General features: G+C 40.7%; 16 non-coding genes across 16 annotated transcripts; 6 read left to right on the top strand and 10 right to left on the bottom strand.

The window, feature by feature from the left end:
- Positions 1-992: 992 nt before the first annotated feature.
- Positions 993-1,066, bottom strand: TRNAT-UGU (transfer RNA threonine (anticodon UGU)). The gene has a single exon. It is a non-coding gene; the product is annotated as a tRNA-Thr (tRNA).
- Positions 1,067-1,655: 589 nt separating this feature from the next.
- TRNAS-GCU (transfer RNA serine (anticodon GCU)) lies at positions 1,656-1,737 on the bottom strand. The gene has a single exon. It is a non-coding gene; the product is annotated as a tRNA-Ser (tRNA).
- Positions 1,738-2,026: 289 nt separating this feature from the next.
- TRNAI-UAU (transfer RNA isoleucine (anticodon UAU)) lies at positions 2,027-2,121 on the top strand. The gene is made up of 2 exons: positions 2,027-2,064; positions 2,086-2,121. It is a non-coding gene; the product is annotated as a tRNA-Ile (tRNA).
- A 1,170-nt stretch (positions 2,122-3,291) lies between these two features.
- On the bottom strand, positions 3,292-3,363 carry TRNAT-UGU (transfer RNA threonine (anticodon UGU)). The gene has a single exon. It is a non-coding gene; the product is annotated as a tRNA-Thr (tRNA).
- A 589-nt stretch (positions 3,364-3,952) lies between these two features.
- On the bottom strand, positions 3,953-4,034 carry TRNAS-GCU (transfer RNA serine (anticodon GCU)). Its single transcript has one exon. It is a non-coding gene; the product is annotated as a tRNA-Ser (tRNA).
- A 289-nt stretch (positions 4,035-4,323) lies between these two features.
- On the top strand, positions 4,324-4,418 carry TRNAI-UAU (transfer RNA isoleucine (anticodon UAU)). The gene is made up of 2 exons: positions 4,324-4,361; positions 4,383-4,418. It is a non-coding gene; the product is annotated as a tRNA-Ile (tRNA).
- Positions 4,419-6,235: 1,817 nt separating this feature from the next.
- Positions 6,236-6,317, bottom strand: TRNAS-GCU (transfer RNA serine (anticodon GCU)). Its single transcript has one exon. It is a non-coding gene; the product is annotated as a tRNA-Ser (tRNA).
- A 289-nt stretch (positions 6,318-6,606) lies between these two features.
- TRNAI-UAU (transfer RNA isoleucine (anticodon UAU)) lies at positions 6,607-6,701 on the top strand. Its single transcript has 2 exons — positions 6,607-6,644; positions 6,666-6,701. It is a non-coding gene; the product is annotated as a tRNA-Ile (tRNA).
- A 1,170-nt stretch (positions 6,702-7,871) lies between these two features.
- Positions 7,872-7,943, bottom strand: TRNAT-UGU (transfer RNA threonine (anticodon UGU)). The gene has a single exon. It is a non-coding gene; the product is annotated as a tRNA-Thr (tRNA).
- Positions 7,944-8,532: 589 nt separating this feature from the next.
- On the bottom strand, positions 8,533-8,614 carry TRNAS-GCU (transfer RNA serine (anticodon GCU)). Its single transcript has one exon. It is a non-coding gene; the product is annotated as a tRNA-Ser (tRNA).
- Positions 8,615-8,903: 289 nt separating this feature from the next.
- Positions 8,904-8,998, top strand: TRNAI-UAU (transfer RNA isoleucine (anticodon UAU)). Its single transcript has 2 exons — positions 8,904-8,941; positions 8,963-8,998. It is a non-coding gene; the product is annotated as a tRNA-Ile (tRNA).
- A 1,605-nt stretch (positions 8,999-10,603) lies between these two features.
- Positions 10,604-10,685, bottom strand: TRNAS-GCU (transfer RNA serine (anticodon GCU)). The gene has a single exon. It is a non-coding gene; the product is annotated as a tRNA-Ser (tRNA).
- Positions 10,686-10,974: 289 nt separating this feature from the next.
- Positions 10,975-11,069, top strand: TRNAI-UAU (transfer RNA isoleucine (anticodon UAU)). Its single transcript has 2 exons — positions 10,975-11,012; positions 11,034-11,069. It is a non-coding gene; the product is annotated as a tRNA-Ile (tRNA).
- A 1,817-nt stretch (positions 11,070-12,886) lies between these two features.
- TRNAS-GCU (transfer RNA serine (anticodon GCU)) lies at positions 12,887-12,968 on the bottom strand. Its single transcript has one exon. It is a non-coding gene; the product is annotated as a tRNA-Ser (tRNA).
- Positions 12,969-13,257: 289 nt separating this feature from the next.
- TRNAI-UAU (transfer RNA isoleucine (anticodon UAU)) lies at positions 13,258-13,352 on the top strand. The gene is made up of 2 exons: positions 13,258-13,295; positions 13,317-13,352. It is a non-coding gene; the product is annotated as a tRNA-Ile (tRNA).
- Positions 13,353-14,522: 1,170 nt separating this feature from the next.
- On the bottom strand, positions 14,523-14,596 carry TRNAT-UGU (transfer RNA threonine (anticodon UGU)). Its single transcript has one exon. It is a non-coding gene; the product is annotated as a tRNA-Thr (tRNA).
- Positions 14,597-14,780: the final 184 nt, after the last annotated feature.

The raw sequence follows: 14,780 nt of genomic DNA, 5'->3' as shown, positions 1-14,780 counted from the left end.
CATAGCATGCAAACACCACATCAGTGCATTTAAAAATACTTTTGTAGAATAATAAATATGATGAATACATTGTTGTCACGGGATAACCATAAACTGAGGAGCTGCAAACAGTGCTGTGTCAGCTACATACAATAAAATGTAACTCAAAGAAATATCAAAAGAAGAGCATCATCATATTAAAGTTTCTAGTCAACATAAGAGTTGCACCATAGCAGCTTATGGTGCTTTCTGCTCAGATTGTGCCTCCAATCCCACATTGACTTTTTTAGTTCTTTGCAATTTTAAAAAACAATTCCTGCTCAAAGCTAGCTTTTCAAAACCATTCAACCTATTACATTTATTTCTCTAACCTGTGAATGTGGTCCATGTTCTCTTTTCCTCATTCCCATCATGATACTCCCTTTCCGGAAACCAAGTTCACTTCTTTATCCAGCCCACCCATCCAAGGTCACCAAATCTATGAAGCAATTCTGCTTTTTCTCACATTCTCTCCATGTACAAGATACCTTGTATCAATTGAATGGACAGCAGGAGAGGTGAATATTTATGGTTAGTGGGGGTGGGGTTTTGAAGATTAACCTCATTTGACTAAGAGCCGGGGTATCTGGGAGAAAAAGTATTTTAAGGGGGATGAAGTTCATATCTCCTTGTTGAAATTTCTAGAGCCTTATTTCATCCTTTCTGTGGATGCAGACTCAGTCGGAACAGACGTCCTAGTCCTCGCTCTGCCTTTCAAAGGAACTTTAAATATGCATGGCTTATTTGGCTTTGCCCGGCAGGGCTTGCCCGGCGGGGTGAGAATGGCGTTTGTCAGGCGTTCGTCAGGCGATCGGAAGGGGTGAGGCAATAGTTTATGGTTCAATGGTTTTCATGAAGTCTTCTTGATAAGATGAAAGATGGAAAGGGAAGCTTGTCAATAAGCAAACTTAAGACAAGGTGTGACTCCTAGAAAGAATGACTTGAAAACAACATACAGAAACACACATATAAAAAGGCCCTGATGAGGCTTGAACTCTCATGACCCCTGGTTTACAAGACCAGTGCTCTGCCACTGAGCTACAAGGCCGGTCTGCCTGCAGTTTGTAAATCGCAACATGTATTCTTACTGCGGTATGAAGATATCTATGATTTTGAGACTCTGTATGGAAATGCAGTTGCATTTGAATGTCTACATGCGTGCACAAATCGAAGAGCATGCTTAAGACACTTTTCTTGAAAGTAGGAAAAACTCCATTTTGATTTGAGAACATAAGAGTATTCACATTTATGACCATACTGAAAGCTCTAGTGAGTATGTCCGCAATCAGTGACAGATAGAGAACTCACTTATTAGAAGTGATCTGTCTCTGTGGGGCAGACAAATGTAAACACTCATACACTTGAGACGGCTGAAACTTTAGGAGTAAGAAATGCTTTCTTATCAGTCTATCTATCCAAACTGGTTGGAAGGCCAGGAGTGAGGAATAGGCGATCCTCTGGACACTTCATGAAAGATCTAATTTCAATTAAGCACAAAATAATTCCCTTTATTTGACATAAATGCCATAATGGAATAGTCAGTTGGGCCCTTCTAGTGGATTATGGCAGTGTCTTGAAAGAGAGTGTAATTGTACTACAAGACATGCTCACCTTCAAAAGAGTGTCTGATGGCTTTCCGACGAAGGTGGGATTCGAACCCACGCGTGCAGAGCACAATGGATTAGCAGTCCATCGCCTTAACCACTCGGCCACCTCGTCTGCCTTAGGAGCCTATATTTCATTTTTGGTGAAATTCTAACTATGTGCTAATTAAAAATAAGCATAAGTTTATCCTAGACTGTTTCAGAACGGCAAATGTATGGGGTGTTCAATAGACAGAGCACACGATATAGCAGAATTATCAAATCTATTCCATTTGGACTGTATTTTTAATAGTCATGATAACATGCTAGCATGTGAGTCGATCTTGCACAGTGAATAATGGAGCAGTGCAGTATCTACTTGGTTAGCACTAGATGGCTCAAATGGGGAGAAATGAAAACAGTGATCTCCAGTGGCGCAATCGGTTAGCGCGCGGTACTTATACAGCAGTACTTGCACTGAGCCATGCCGAGGTTGTGAGTTCGAGCCTCACCTGGAGCAGTTGATTGGTTTTCATAAACCATTTCACTAAAAGTAAAGATTAGACTCAGAATAAAGACGGCTCTTGCTATAGAGTCTTAACTTCTTTTCAGGATCTGCGTGTCCGACTCCTCCAGGTGCCAAATATCACATATCCTATGCGATGCTCCTTATAAACATTCAATGATGTACCATCTTGCATAGCATGCAAACACCACATCAGTGCATTTAAAAATACTTTTGTAGAATAATAAATATGATGAATACATTGTTGTCACGGGATAACCATAAACTGAGGAGCTGCAAACAGTGCTGTGTCAGCTACATACAATAAAATTTAACTCAAAGAAATATCAAAAGAAGAGCATCATCATATTAAAGTTTCTAGTCAACATAAGAGTTGCACCATAGCAGCTTATGGTGCTTTCTGCTCAGATTGTGCCTCCAATCCCACATTGACTTTTTTAGTTCTTTGCAATTTTAAAAAACAATTCCTGCTCAAAGCTAGCTTTTCAAAACCATTCAACCTATTACATTTATTTCTCTAACCTGTGAATGTGGTCCATGTTCTCTTTTCCTCATTCCCATCATGATACTCCCTTTCCGGAAACCAAGTTCACTTCTTTATCCAGCCCACCCATCCAAGGTCACCAAATCTATGAAGCAATTCTGCTTTTTCTCACATTCTCTCCATGTACAAGATACCTTGTATCAATTGAATGGACAGCAGGAGAGGTGAATATTTATGGTTAGTGGGGGTGGGGTTTTGAAGATTAACCTCATTTGACTAAGAGCCGGGGTATCTGGGAGAAAAAGTATTTTAAGGGGGATGAAGTTCATATCTCCTTGGTGAAATTTCTAGAGCCTTATTTCATCCTTTCTGTGGATGCAGACTCAGTCGGAACAGACGTCCTAGTCCTCGCTCTGCCTTTCAAAGGAACTCTAAATATGCATGGCTTATTTGGCTTTGCCCGGCGGGGCTTGCCCGGCGGGGTGAGAATGGCGTTTGTCAGGCGTTCGTCAGGCGATCGGAAGGGGTGAGGCAATAGTTTATGGTTCAATGGTTTTCATGAAGTCTTCTTGATAAGATGAAAGATGGAAAGGGAAGCTTGTCAATAAGCAAACTTAAGACAAGGTGTGACTCCTAGAAAGAATGACTTAAAAACAACATACAGAAACACACATATAAAAAGGCCCTGATGAGGCTTGAACTCATGACCCCTGGTTTACAAGACCAGTGCTCTGCCACTGAGCTACAAGGCCGGTATGCCTGCAGTTTGTAAATCGCAACATGTATTCTTACTGCGGTATGAAGATATCTATGATTTTGAGACTCTGTATGGAAATGCAGTTGCATTTGAATGTCTACATGCGTGCACAAATCGAAGAGCATGCTTAAGACACTTTTCTTGAAAGTAGGAAAAACTCCATTTTGATTTGAGAACATAAGAGTATTCACATTTATGACCATACTGAAAGCTCTAGTGAGTATGTCCGCAATCAGTGACAGATAGAGAACTCACTTATTAGAAGTGATCTGTCTCTGTGGGGCAGACAAATGTAAACACTCATACACTTGAGACGGCTGAAACTTTAGGAGTAAGAAATGCTTTTTTATCAGTCTATCTATCCAAACTGGTTGGAAGGCCAGGAGTGAGGAATAGGCAATCCTCTGGACACTTCATGAAAGATCTAATTTCAATTAAGCACAAAATACTTCCCTTTATTTGACATAAATGCCATAATGGAATAGTCAGTTGGGCCCTTCTAGTGGATTATGGCAGTGTCTTGAAAGAGAGTGTAATTGTACTACAAGACATGCTCACCTTCAAAAGAGTGTCTGATGGCTTTCCGACGAAGGTGGGATTCGAACCCACGCGTGCAGAGCACAATGGATTAGCAGTCCATCGCCTTAACCACTCGGCCACCTCGTCTGCCTTAGGAGCCTATATTTCATTTTTGGTGAAATTCTAACTATGTGCTAATTAAAAATAAGCATAAGTTTATCCTAGACTGTGTCAGAACGGCAAATGTATGGGGTGTTCAATAGACAGAGCACACGATATAGCAGAATTATCAAATCTATTCCATTTGGACTGTATTTTTAATAGTCATGATAACATGCTAGCATGTGAGTCGATCTTGCACAGTGAATAATGGAGCAGTGCAGTATCTACTTGGTTAGCACTAGATGGCTCAAATGGGGAGAAATGAAAACAGTGAGCTCCAGTGGCGCAATCGGTTAGCGCGCGGTACTTATACAGCAGTACTTGCACTGAGCCATGCCGAGGTTGTGAGTTCGAGCCTCACCTGGAGCAGTTGATTAGTTTTCATAAACCATTTCACTAAAAGTAAAGATTAGACTCAGAATAAAGACGGCTCTTGCTATAGAGTCTTAACTTCTTTTCAGGATCTGCGTGTCCGACTCCTCCAGGTGCCAAATATCACATATCCTATGCGATGCTCCTTATAAACATTCAATGATGTACCATCTTGCATAGCATGCAAACACCACATCAGTGCATTTAAAAATACTTTTGTAGAATAATAAATATGATGAATACATTGTTGTCACGGGATAACCATAAACTGAGGAGCTGCAAACAGTGCTGTGTCAGCTACATACAATAAAATTTAACTCAAAGAAATATCAAAAGAAGAGCATCATCATATTAAAGTTTCTAGTCAACATAAGAGTTGCACCATAGCAGCTTATGGTGCTTTCTGCTCAGATTGTGCCTTCAATCCCACATTGACTTTTTTAGTTCTTTGCAATTTTAAAAAACAATTCCTGCTCAAAGCTAGCTTTTCAAAACCATTCAACCTATTACATTTATTTCTCTAACCTGTGAATGTGGTCCATGTTCTCTTTTCCTCATTCCCATCATGATACTCCCTTTCCGGAAACCAAGTTCACTTCTTTATCCAGCCCACCCATCCAAAGTCACCAAATCTATGAAGCAATTCTGCTTTTTCTCACATTCTCTCCATGTACAAGATACCTTGTATCAATTGAATGGACAGCAGGAGAGGTGAATATTTATGGTTAGTGGGGGTGGGGTTTTGAAGATTAACCTCATTTGACTAAGAGCCGGGGTATCTGGGAGAAAAAGTATTTTAAGGGGGATGAAGTTCATATCTCCTTGGTGAAATTTCTAGAGCCTTATTTCATCCTTTCTGTGGATGCAGACTCAGTCGGAACAGACGTCCTAGTCCTCGCTCTGCCTTTCAAAGGAACTCTAAATATGCATGGCTTATTTGGCTTTGCCCGGCGGGGTGAGAATGGCGTTTGTCAGGCGTTCGTCAGGCGATCGCTAGGGGTGAGGCAATAGTTTATGGTTCAATGGTTTTCATGAAGTCTTCTTGATAAGATGAAAGATGGAAAGGGAAGCTTGTCAATAAGCAAACTTAAGACAAGGTGTGACTCCTAGAAAGAATGACTTGAAAACAACATACAGAAACACACATATAAAAAGGCCCTGATGAGGCTTGAATTCATGACCCCTGGTTTACAAGACCAGTGCTCTGCCACTGTGCTACAAGGCCAGTCTGCCTGCAGTTTGTAAATCGCAACATGTATTCTTACTGCGGTATGAAGATATCTATGATTTTGAGACTCTGTATGGAAATGCAGTTGCATTTGAATGTCTACATGCGTGCACAAATCGAAGAGCATGCTTAAGACACTTTTCTTGAAAGTAGGAAAAACTCCATTTTGATTTGAGAACATAAGAGTATTCACATTTATGACCATACTGAAAGCTCTAGTGAGTATGTCCGCAATCAGTGACAGATAGAGAACTCACTTATTAGAAGTGATCTGTCTCTGTGGGGCAGACAAATGTAAACACTCATACACTTGAGACGGCTGAAACTTTAGGAGTAAGAAATGCTTTCTTATCAGTCTATCTATCCAAACTGGTTGGAAGGCCAGGAGTGAGGAATAGGCGATCCTCTGGACACTTCATGAAAGATCTAATTTCAATTAAGCACAAAATAATTCCCTTTATTTGACATAAATGCCATAATGGAATAGTCAGTTGGGCCCTTCTAGTGGATTATGGCAGTGTCTTGAAAGAGAGTGTAATTGTACTACAAGACATGCTCACCTTCAAAAGAGTGTCTGATGGCTTTCCGACGAAGGTGGGATTCGAACCCACGCGTGCAGAGCACAATGGATTAGCAGTCCATCGCCTTAACCACTCGGCCACCTCGTCTGCCTTAGGAGCCTATATTTCATTTTTGGTGAAATTCTAACTATGTGCTAATTAAAAATAAGCATAAGTTTATCCTAGACTGTTTCAGAACGGCAAATGTATGGGGTGTTCAATAGACAGAGCACACGATATAGCAGAATTATCAAATCTATTCCATTTGGACTGTATTTTTAATAGTCATGATAACATGCTAGCATGTGAGTCGATCTTGCACAGTGAATAATGGAGCAGTGCAGTATCTACTTGGTTAGCACTAGATGGCTCAAATGGGGAGAAATGAAAACAGTGATCTCCAGTGGCGCAATCGGTTAGCGCGCGGTACTTATACAGCAGTACTTGCACTGAGCCATGCCGAGGTTGTGAGTTCGAGCCTCACCTGGAGCAGTTGATTGGTTTTCATAAACCATTTCACTAAAAGTAAAGATTAGACTCAGAATAAAGACGGCTCTTGCTATAGAGTCTTAACTTCTTTTCAGGATCTGCGTGTCCGACTCCTCCAGGTGCCAAATATCACATATCCTATGCGATGCTCCTTATAAACATTCAATGATGTACCATCTTGCATAGCATGCAAACACCACATCAGTGCATTTAAAAATACTTTTGTAGAATAATAAATATGATGAATACATTGTTGTCACGGGATAACCATAAACTGAGGAGCTGCAAACAGTGCTGTGTCAGCTACATACAATAAAATTTAACTCAAAGAAATATCAAAAGAAGAGCATCATCATATTAAAGTTTCTAGTCAACATAAGAGTTGCACCATAGCAGCTTATGGTGCTTTCTGCTCAGATTGTGCCTCCAATCCCACATTGACTTTTTTAGTTCTTTGCAATTTTAAAAAACAATTCCTGCTCAAAGCTAGCTTTTCAAAACCATTCAACCTATTACATTTATTTCTCTAACCTGTGAATGTGGTCCATGTTCTCTTTTCCTCATTCCCATCATGATACTCCCTTTCCGGAAACCAAGTTCACTTCTTTATCCAGCCCACCCATCCAAGGTCACCAAATCTATGAAGCAATTCTGCTTTTTCTCACATTCTCTCCATGTACAAGATACCTTGTATCAATTGAATGGACAGCAGGAGAGGTGAATATTTATGGTTAGTGGGGGTGGGGTTTTGAAGATTAACCTCATTTGACTAAGAGCCGGGGTATCTGGGAGAAAAAGTATTTTAAGGGGGATGAAGTTCATATCTCCTTGGTGAAATTTCTAGAGCCTTATTTCATCCTTTCTGTGGATGCAGACTCAGTCGGAACAGACGTCCTAGTCCTCGCTCTGCCTTTCAAAGGAACTCTAAATATGCATGGCTTATTTGGCTTTGCCCGGCGGGGCTTGCCCGGCGGGGTGAGAATGGCGTTTGTCAGGCGTTCGTCAGGCGATCGGAAGGGGTGAGGCAATAGTTTATGGTTCAATGGTTTTCATGAAGTCTTCTTGATAAGATGAAAGATGGAAAGGGAAGCTTGTCAATAAGCAAACTTAAGACAAGGTGTGACTCCTAGAAAGAATGACTTAAAAACAACATACAGAAACACACATATAAAAAGGCCCTGATGAGGCTTGAACTCATGACCCCTGGTTTACAAGACCAGTGCTCTGCCACTGAGCTACAAGGCCGGTATGCCTGCAGTTTGTAAATCGCAACATGTATTCTTACTGCGGTATGAAGATATCTATGATTTTGAGACTCTGTATGGAAATGCAGTTGCATTTGAATGTCTACATGCGTGCACAAATCGAAGAGCATGCTTAAGACACTTTTCTTGAAAGTAGGAAAAACTCCATTTTGATTTGAGAACATAAGAGTATTCACATTTATGACCATACTGAAAGCTCTAGTGAGTATGTCCGCAATCAGTGACAGATAGAGAACTCACTTATTAGAAGTGATCTGTCTCTGTGGGGCAGACAAATGTAAACACTCATACACTTGAGACGGCTGAAACTTTAGGAGTAAGAAATGCTTTTTTATCAGTCTATCTATCCAAACTGGTTGGAAGGCCAGGAGTGAGGAATAGGCAATCCTCTGGACACTTCATGAAAGATCTAATTTCAATTAAGCACAAAATACTTCCCTTTATTTGACATAAATGCCATAATGGAATAGTCAGTTGGGCCCTTCTAGTGGATTATGGCAGTGTCTTGAAAGAGAGTGTAATTGTACTACAAGACATGCTCACCTTCAAAAGAGTGTCTGATGGCTTTCCGACGAAGGTGGGATTCGAACCCACGCGTGCAGAGCACAATGGATTAGCAGTCCATCGCCTTAACCACTCGGCCACCTCGTCTGCCTTAGGAGCCTATATTTCATTTTTGGTGAAATTCTAACTATGTGCTAATTAAAAATAAGCATAAGTTTATCCTAGACTGTGTCAGAACGGCAAATGTATGGGGTGTTCAATAGACAGAGCACACGATATAGCAGAATTATCAAATCTATTCCATTTGGACTGTATTTTTAATAGTCATGATAACATGCTAGCATGTGAGTCGATCTTGCACAGTGAATAATGGAGCAGTGCAGTATCTACTTGGTTAGCACTAGATGGCTCAAATGGGGAGAAATGAAAACAGTGAGCTCCAGTGGCGCAATCGGTTAGCGCGCGGTACTTATACAGCAGTACTTGCACTGAGCCATGCCGAGGTTGTGAGTTCGAGCCTCACCTGGAGCAGTTGATTAGTTTTCATAAACCATTTCACTAAAAGTAAAGATTAGACTCAGAATAAAGACGGCTCTTGCTATAGAGTCTTAACTTCTTTTCAGGATCTGCGTGTCCGACTCCTCCAGGTGCCAAATATCACATATCCTATGCGATGCTCCTTATAAACATTCAATGATGTACCATCTTGCATAGCATGCAAACACCACATCAGTGCATTTAAAAATACTTTTGTAGAATAATAAATATGATGAATACATTGTTGTCACGGGATAACCATAAACTGAGGAGCTGCAAACAGTGCTGTGTCAGCTACATACAATAAAATTTAACTCAAAGAAATATCAAAAGAAGAGCATCATCATATTAAAGTTTCTAGTCAACATAAGAGTTGCACCATAGCAGCTTATGGTGCTTTCTGCTCAGATTGTGCCTTCAATCCCACATTGACTTTTTTAGTTCTTTGCAATTTTAAAAAACAATTCCTGCTCAAAGCTAGCTTTTCAAAACCATTCAACCTATTACATTTATTTCTCTAACCTGTGAATGTGGTCCATGTTCTCTTTTCCTCATTCCCATCATGATACTCCCTTTCCGGAAACCAAGTTCACTTCTTTATCCAGCCCACCCATCCAAAGTCACCAAATCTATGAAGCAATTCTGCTTTTTCTCACATTCTCTCCATGTACAAGATACCTTGTATCAATTGAATGGACAGCAGGAGAGGTGAATATTTATGGTTAGTGGGGGTGGGGTTTTGAAGATTAACCTCATTTGACTAAGAGCCGGGGTATCTGGGAGAAAAAGTATTTTAAGGGGGATGAAGTTCATATCTCCTTGGTGAAATTTCTAGAGCCTTATTTCATCCTTTCTGTGGATGCAGACTCAGTCGGAACAGACGTCCTAGTCCTCGCTCTGCCTTTCAAAGGAACTCTAAATATGCATGGCTTATTTGGCTTTGCCCGGCGGGGTGAGAATGGCGTTTGTCAGGCGTTCGTCAGGCGATCGCTAGGGGTGAGGCAATAGTTTATGGTTCAATGGTTTTCATGAAGTCTTCTTGATAAGATGAAAGATGGAAAGGGAAGCTTGTCAATAAGCAAACTTAAGACAAGGTGTGACTCCTAGAAAGAATGACTTGAAAACAACATACAGAAACACACATATAAAAAGGCCCTGATGAGGCTTGAATTCATGACCCCTGGTTTACAAGACCAGTGCTCTGCCACTGTGCTACAAGGCCAGTCTGCCTGCAGTTTGTAAATCGCAACATGTATTCTTACTGCGGTATGAAGATATCTATGATTTTGAGACTCTGTATGGAAATGCAGTTGCATTTGAATGTCTACATGCGTGCACAAATCGAAGAGCATGCTTAAGACACTTTTCTTGAAAGTAGGAAAAACTCCATTTTGATTTGAGAACATAAGAGTATTCACATTTATGACCATACTGAAAGCTCTAGTGAGTATGTCCGCAATCAGTGACAGATAGAGAACTCACTTATTAGAAGTGATCTGTCTCTGTGGGGCAGACAAATGTAAACACTCATACACTTGAGACGGCTGAAACTTTAGGAGTAAGAAATGCTCACCTTCAAAAGAGTGTCTGATGGCTTTCCGACGAAGGTGGGATTCGAACCCACGCGTGCAGAGCACAATGGATTAGCAGTCCATCGCCTTAACCCCTCGGCCACCTCGTCTGCCTTAGGAGCCTATATTTCATTTTTGGTGAAATTCTAACTATGTGCTAATTAAAAATAAGCATAAGTTTATCCTAGACTGTGTCAGAACGGCAAATGTATGGGGTGTTCAATAGACAGAGCACACGATATAGCAGAATTATCAAATCTATTCCATTTGGACTGTATTTTTAATAGTCATGATAACATGCTAGCATGTGAGTCGATCTTGCACAGTGAATAATGGAGCAGTGCAGTATCTACTTGGTTAGCACTAGATGGCTCAAATGGGGAGAAATGAAAACAGTGAGCTCCAGTGGCGCAATCGGTTAGCGCGCGGTACTTATACAGCAGTACTTGCACTGAGCCATGCCGAGGTTGTGAGTTCGAGCCTCACCTGGAGCAGTTGATTGGTTTTCATAAACCATTTCACTAAAAGTAAAGATTAGACTCAGAATAAAGACGGCTCTTGCTATAGAGTCTTAACTTCTTTTCAGGATCTGCGTGTCCGACTCCTCCAGGTGCCAAATATCACATATCCTATGCGATGCTCCTTATAAACATTCAATGATGTACCATCTTGCATAGCATGCAAACACCACATCAGTGCATTTAAAAATACTTTTGTAGAATAATAAATATGATGAATACATTGTTGTCACGGGATAACCATAAACTGAGGAGCTGCAAACAGTGCTGTGTCAGCTACATACAATAAAATTTAACTCAAAGAAATATCAAAAGAAGAGCATCATCATATTAAAGTTTCTAGTCAACATAAGAGTTGCACCATAGCAGCTTATGGTGCTTTCTGCTCAGATTGTGCCTTCAATCCCACATTGACTTTTTTAGTTCTTTGCAATTTTAAAAAACAATTCCTGCTCAAAGCTAGCTTTTCAAAACCATTCAACCTATTACATTTATTTCTCTAACCTGTGAATGTGGTCCATGTTCTCTTTTCCTCATTCCCATCATGATACTCCCTTTCCGGAAACCAAGTTCACTTCTTTATCCAGCCCACCCATCCAAAGTCACCAAATCTATGAAGCAATTCTGCTTTTTCTCACATTCTCTCCATGTACAAGATACCTTGTATCAATTGAATGGACAGCAGGAGAGGTGAATATTTATGGTTAGTGGGGGTGGGGTTTTGAAGATTAACCTCATTTGACTAAGAGCCGGGGTATCTGGGAGAAAAAGTATTTTAAGGGGGATGAAGTTCATATCTCCTTGGTGAAATTTCTAGAGCCTTATTTCATCCTTTCTGTGGATGCAGACTCAGTCGGAACAGACGTCCTAGTCCTCGCTCTGCCTTTCAAAGGAACTCTAAATATGCATGGCTTATTTGGCTTTGCCCGGCGGGGTGAGAATGGCGTTTGTCAGGCGTTCGTCAGGCGATCGCTAGGGGTGAGGCAATAGTTTATGGTTCAATGGTTTTCATGAAGTCTTCTTGATAAGATGAAAGATGGAAAGGGAAGCTTGTCAATAAGCAAACTTAAGACAAGGTGTGACTCCTAGAAAGAATGACTTGAAAACAACATACAGAAACACACATATAAAAAGGCCCTGATGAGGCTTGAATTCATGACCCCTGGTTTACAAGACCAGTGCTCTGCCACTGTGCTACAAGGCCAGTCTGCCTGCAGTTTGTAAATCGCAACATGTATTCTTACTGCGGTATGAAGATATCTATGATTTTGAGACTCTGTATGGAAATGCAGTTGCATTTGAATGTCTACATGCGTGCACAAATCGAAGAGCATGCTTAAGACACTTTTCTTGAAAGTAGGAAAAACTCCATTTTGATTTGAGAACATAAGAGTATTCACATTTATGACCATACTGAAAGCTCTAGTGAGTATGTCCGCAATCAGTGACAGATAGAGAACTCACTTATTAGAAGTGATCTGTCTCTGTGGGGCAGACAAATGTAAACACTCATACACTTGAGACGGCTGAAACTTTAGGAGTAAGAAATGCTTTCTTATCAGTCTATCTATCCAAACTGGTTGGAAGGCCAGGAGTGAGGAATAGGCAATCCTCTGGACACTTCATGAAAGATCTAATTTCAATTAAGCACAAAATACTTCCCTTTATTTGACATAAATGCCATAATGGAATAGTCAGTTGGGCCCTTCTAGTGGATTATGGCAGTGTCTTGAAAGAGAGTGTAATTGTACTACAAGACATGCTCACCTTCAAAAGAGTGTCTGATGGCTTTCCGACGAAGGTGGGATTCGAACCCACGCGTGCAGAGTACAATGGATTAGCAGTCCATTGCCTTAACCACTCGGCCACCTCGTCTGCCTTAGGAGCCTATATTTCATTTTTGGTGAAATTCTAACTATGTGCTAATTAAAAATAAGCATAAGTTTATCCTAGACTGTGTCAGAACGGCAAATGTATGGGGTGTTCAATAGACAGAGCACACGATATAGCAGAATTATCAAATCTATTCCATTTGGACTGTATTTTTAATAGTCATGATAACATGCTAGCATGTGAGTCGATCTTGCACAGTGAATAATGGAGCAGTGCAGTATCTACTTGGTTAGCACTAGATGGCTCAAATGGGGAGAAATGAAAACAGTGAGCTCCAGTGGCGCAATCGGTTAGTGCGCGGTACTTATACAGCAGTACTTGCACTGAGCCATGCCGAGGTTGTGAGTTCGAGCCTCACCTGGAGCAGTTGATTGGTTTTCATAAACCATTTCACTAAAAGTAAAGATTAGACTCAGAATAAAGACGGCTCTTGCTATAGAGTCTTAACTTCTTTTCAGGATCTGCGTGTCCGACTCCTCCAGGTGCCAAATATCACATATCCTATGCGATGCTCCTTATAAACATTCAATGATGTACCATCTTGCATAGCATGCAAACACCACATCAGTGCATTTAAAAATACTTTTGTAGAATAATAAATATGATGAATACATTGTTGTCACGGGATAACCATAAACTGAGGAGCTGCAAACAGTGCTGTGTCAGCTACATACAATAAAATGTAACTCAAAGAAATATCAAAAGAAGAGCATCATCATATTAAAGTTTCTAGTCAACATAAGAGTTGCACCATAGCAGCTTATGGTGCTTTCTGCTCAGATTGTGCCTCCAATCCCACATTGACTTTTTTAGTTCTTTGCAATTTTAAAAAACAATTCCTGCTCAAAGCTAGCTTTTCAAAACCATTCAACCTATTACATTTATTTCTCTAACCTGTGAATGTGGTCCATGTTCTCTTTTCCTCATTCCCATCATGATACTCCCTTTCCGGAAACCAAGTTCACTTCTTTATCCAGCCCACCCATCCAAGGTCACCAAATCTATGAAGCAATTCTGCTTTTTCTCACATTCTCTCCATGTACAAGATACCTTGTATCAATTGAATGGACAGCAGGAGAGGTGAATATTTATGGTTAGTGGGGGTGGGGTTTTGAAGATTAACCTCATTTGACTAAGAGCCGGGGTATCTGGGAGAAAAAGTATTTTAAGGGGGATGAAGTTCATATCTCCTTGTTGAAATTTCTAGAGCCTTATTTCATCCTTTCTGTGGATGCAGACTCAGTCGGAACAGACGTCCTAGTCCTCGCTCTGCCTTTCAAAGGAACTTTAAATATGCATGGCTTATTTGGCTTTGCCCGGCAGGGCTTGCCCGGCGGGGTGAGAATGGCGTTTGTCAGGCGTTCGTCAGGCGATCGGAAGGGGTGAGGCAATAGTTTATGGTTCAATGGTTTTCATGAAGTCTTCTTGATAAGATGAAAGATGGAAAGAGAAGCTTGTCAATAAGCAAACTTAAGACAAGGTGTGACTCCTAGAAAGAATGACTTGAAAACAACATACAGAAACACACATATAAAAAGGCCCTGATGAGGCTTGAACTCTCATGACCCCTGGTTTACAAGACCAGTGCTCTGCCACTGAGCTACAAGGCCGGTCTGCCTGCAGTTTGTAAATCGCAACATGTATTCTTACTGCGGTATGAAGATATCTATGATTTTGAGACTCTGTATGGAAATGCAGTTGCATTTGAATGTCTACATGCGTGCACAAATCGAAGAGCATGCTTAAGACACTTTTCTTGAAAGTAGGAAAAACTCCATTTTGATTTGAGAACAT

Source organism: Lissotriton vulgaris, chromosome 5, assembly GCF_964263255.1.
Source record: "Lissotriton vulgaris chromosome 5, aLisVul1.2, whole genome shotgun sequence".
NCBI lineage: Eukaryota > Metazoa > Chordata > Amphibia > Caudata > Salamandridae > Lissotriton > Lissotriton vulgaris.
This window is presented reverse-complemented; position numbering and strand designations above follow the sequence as displayed.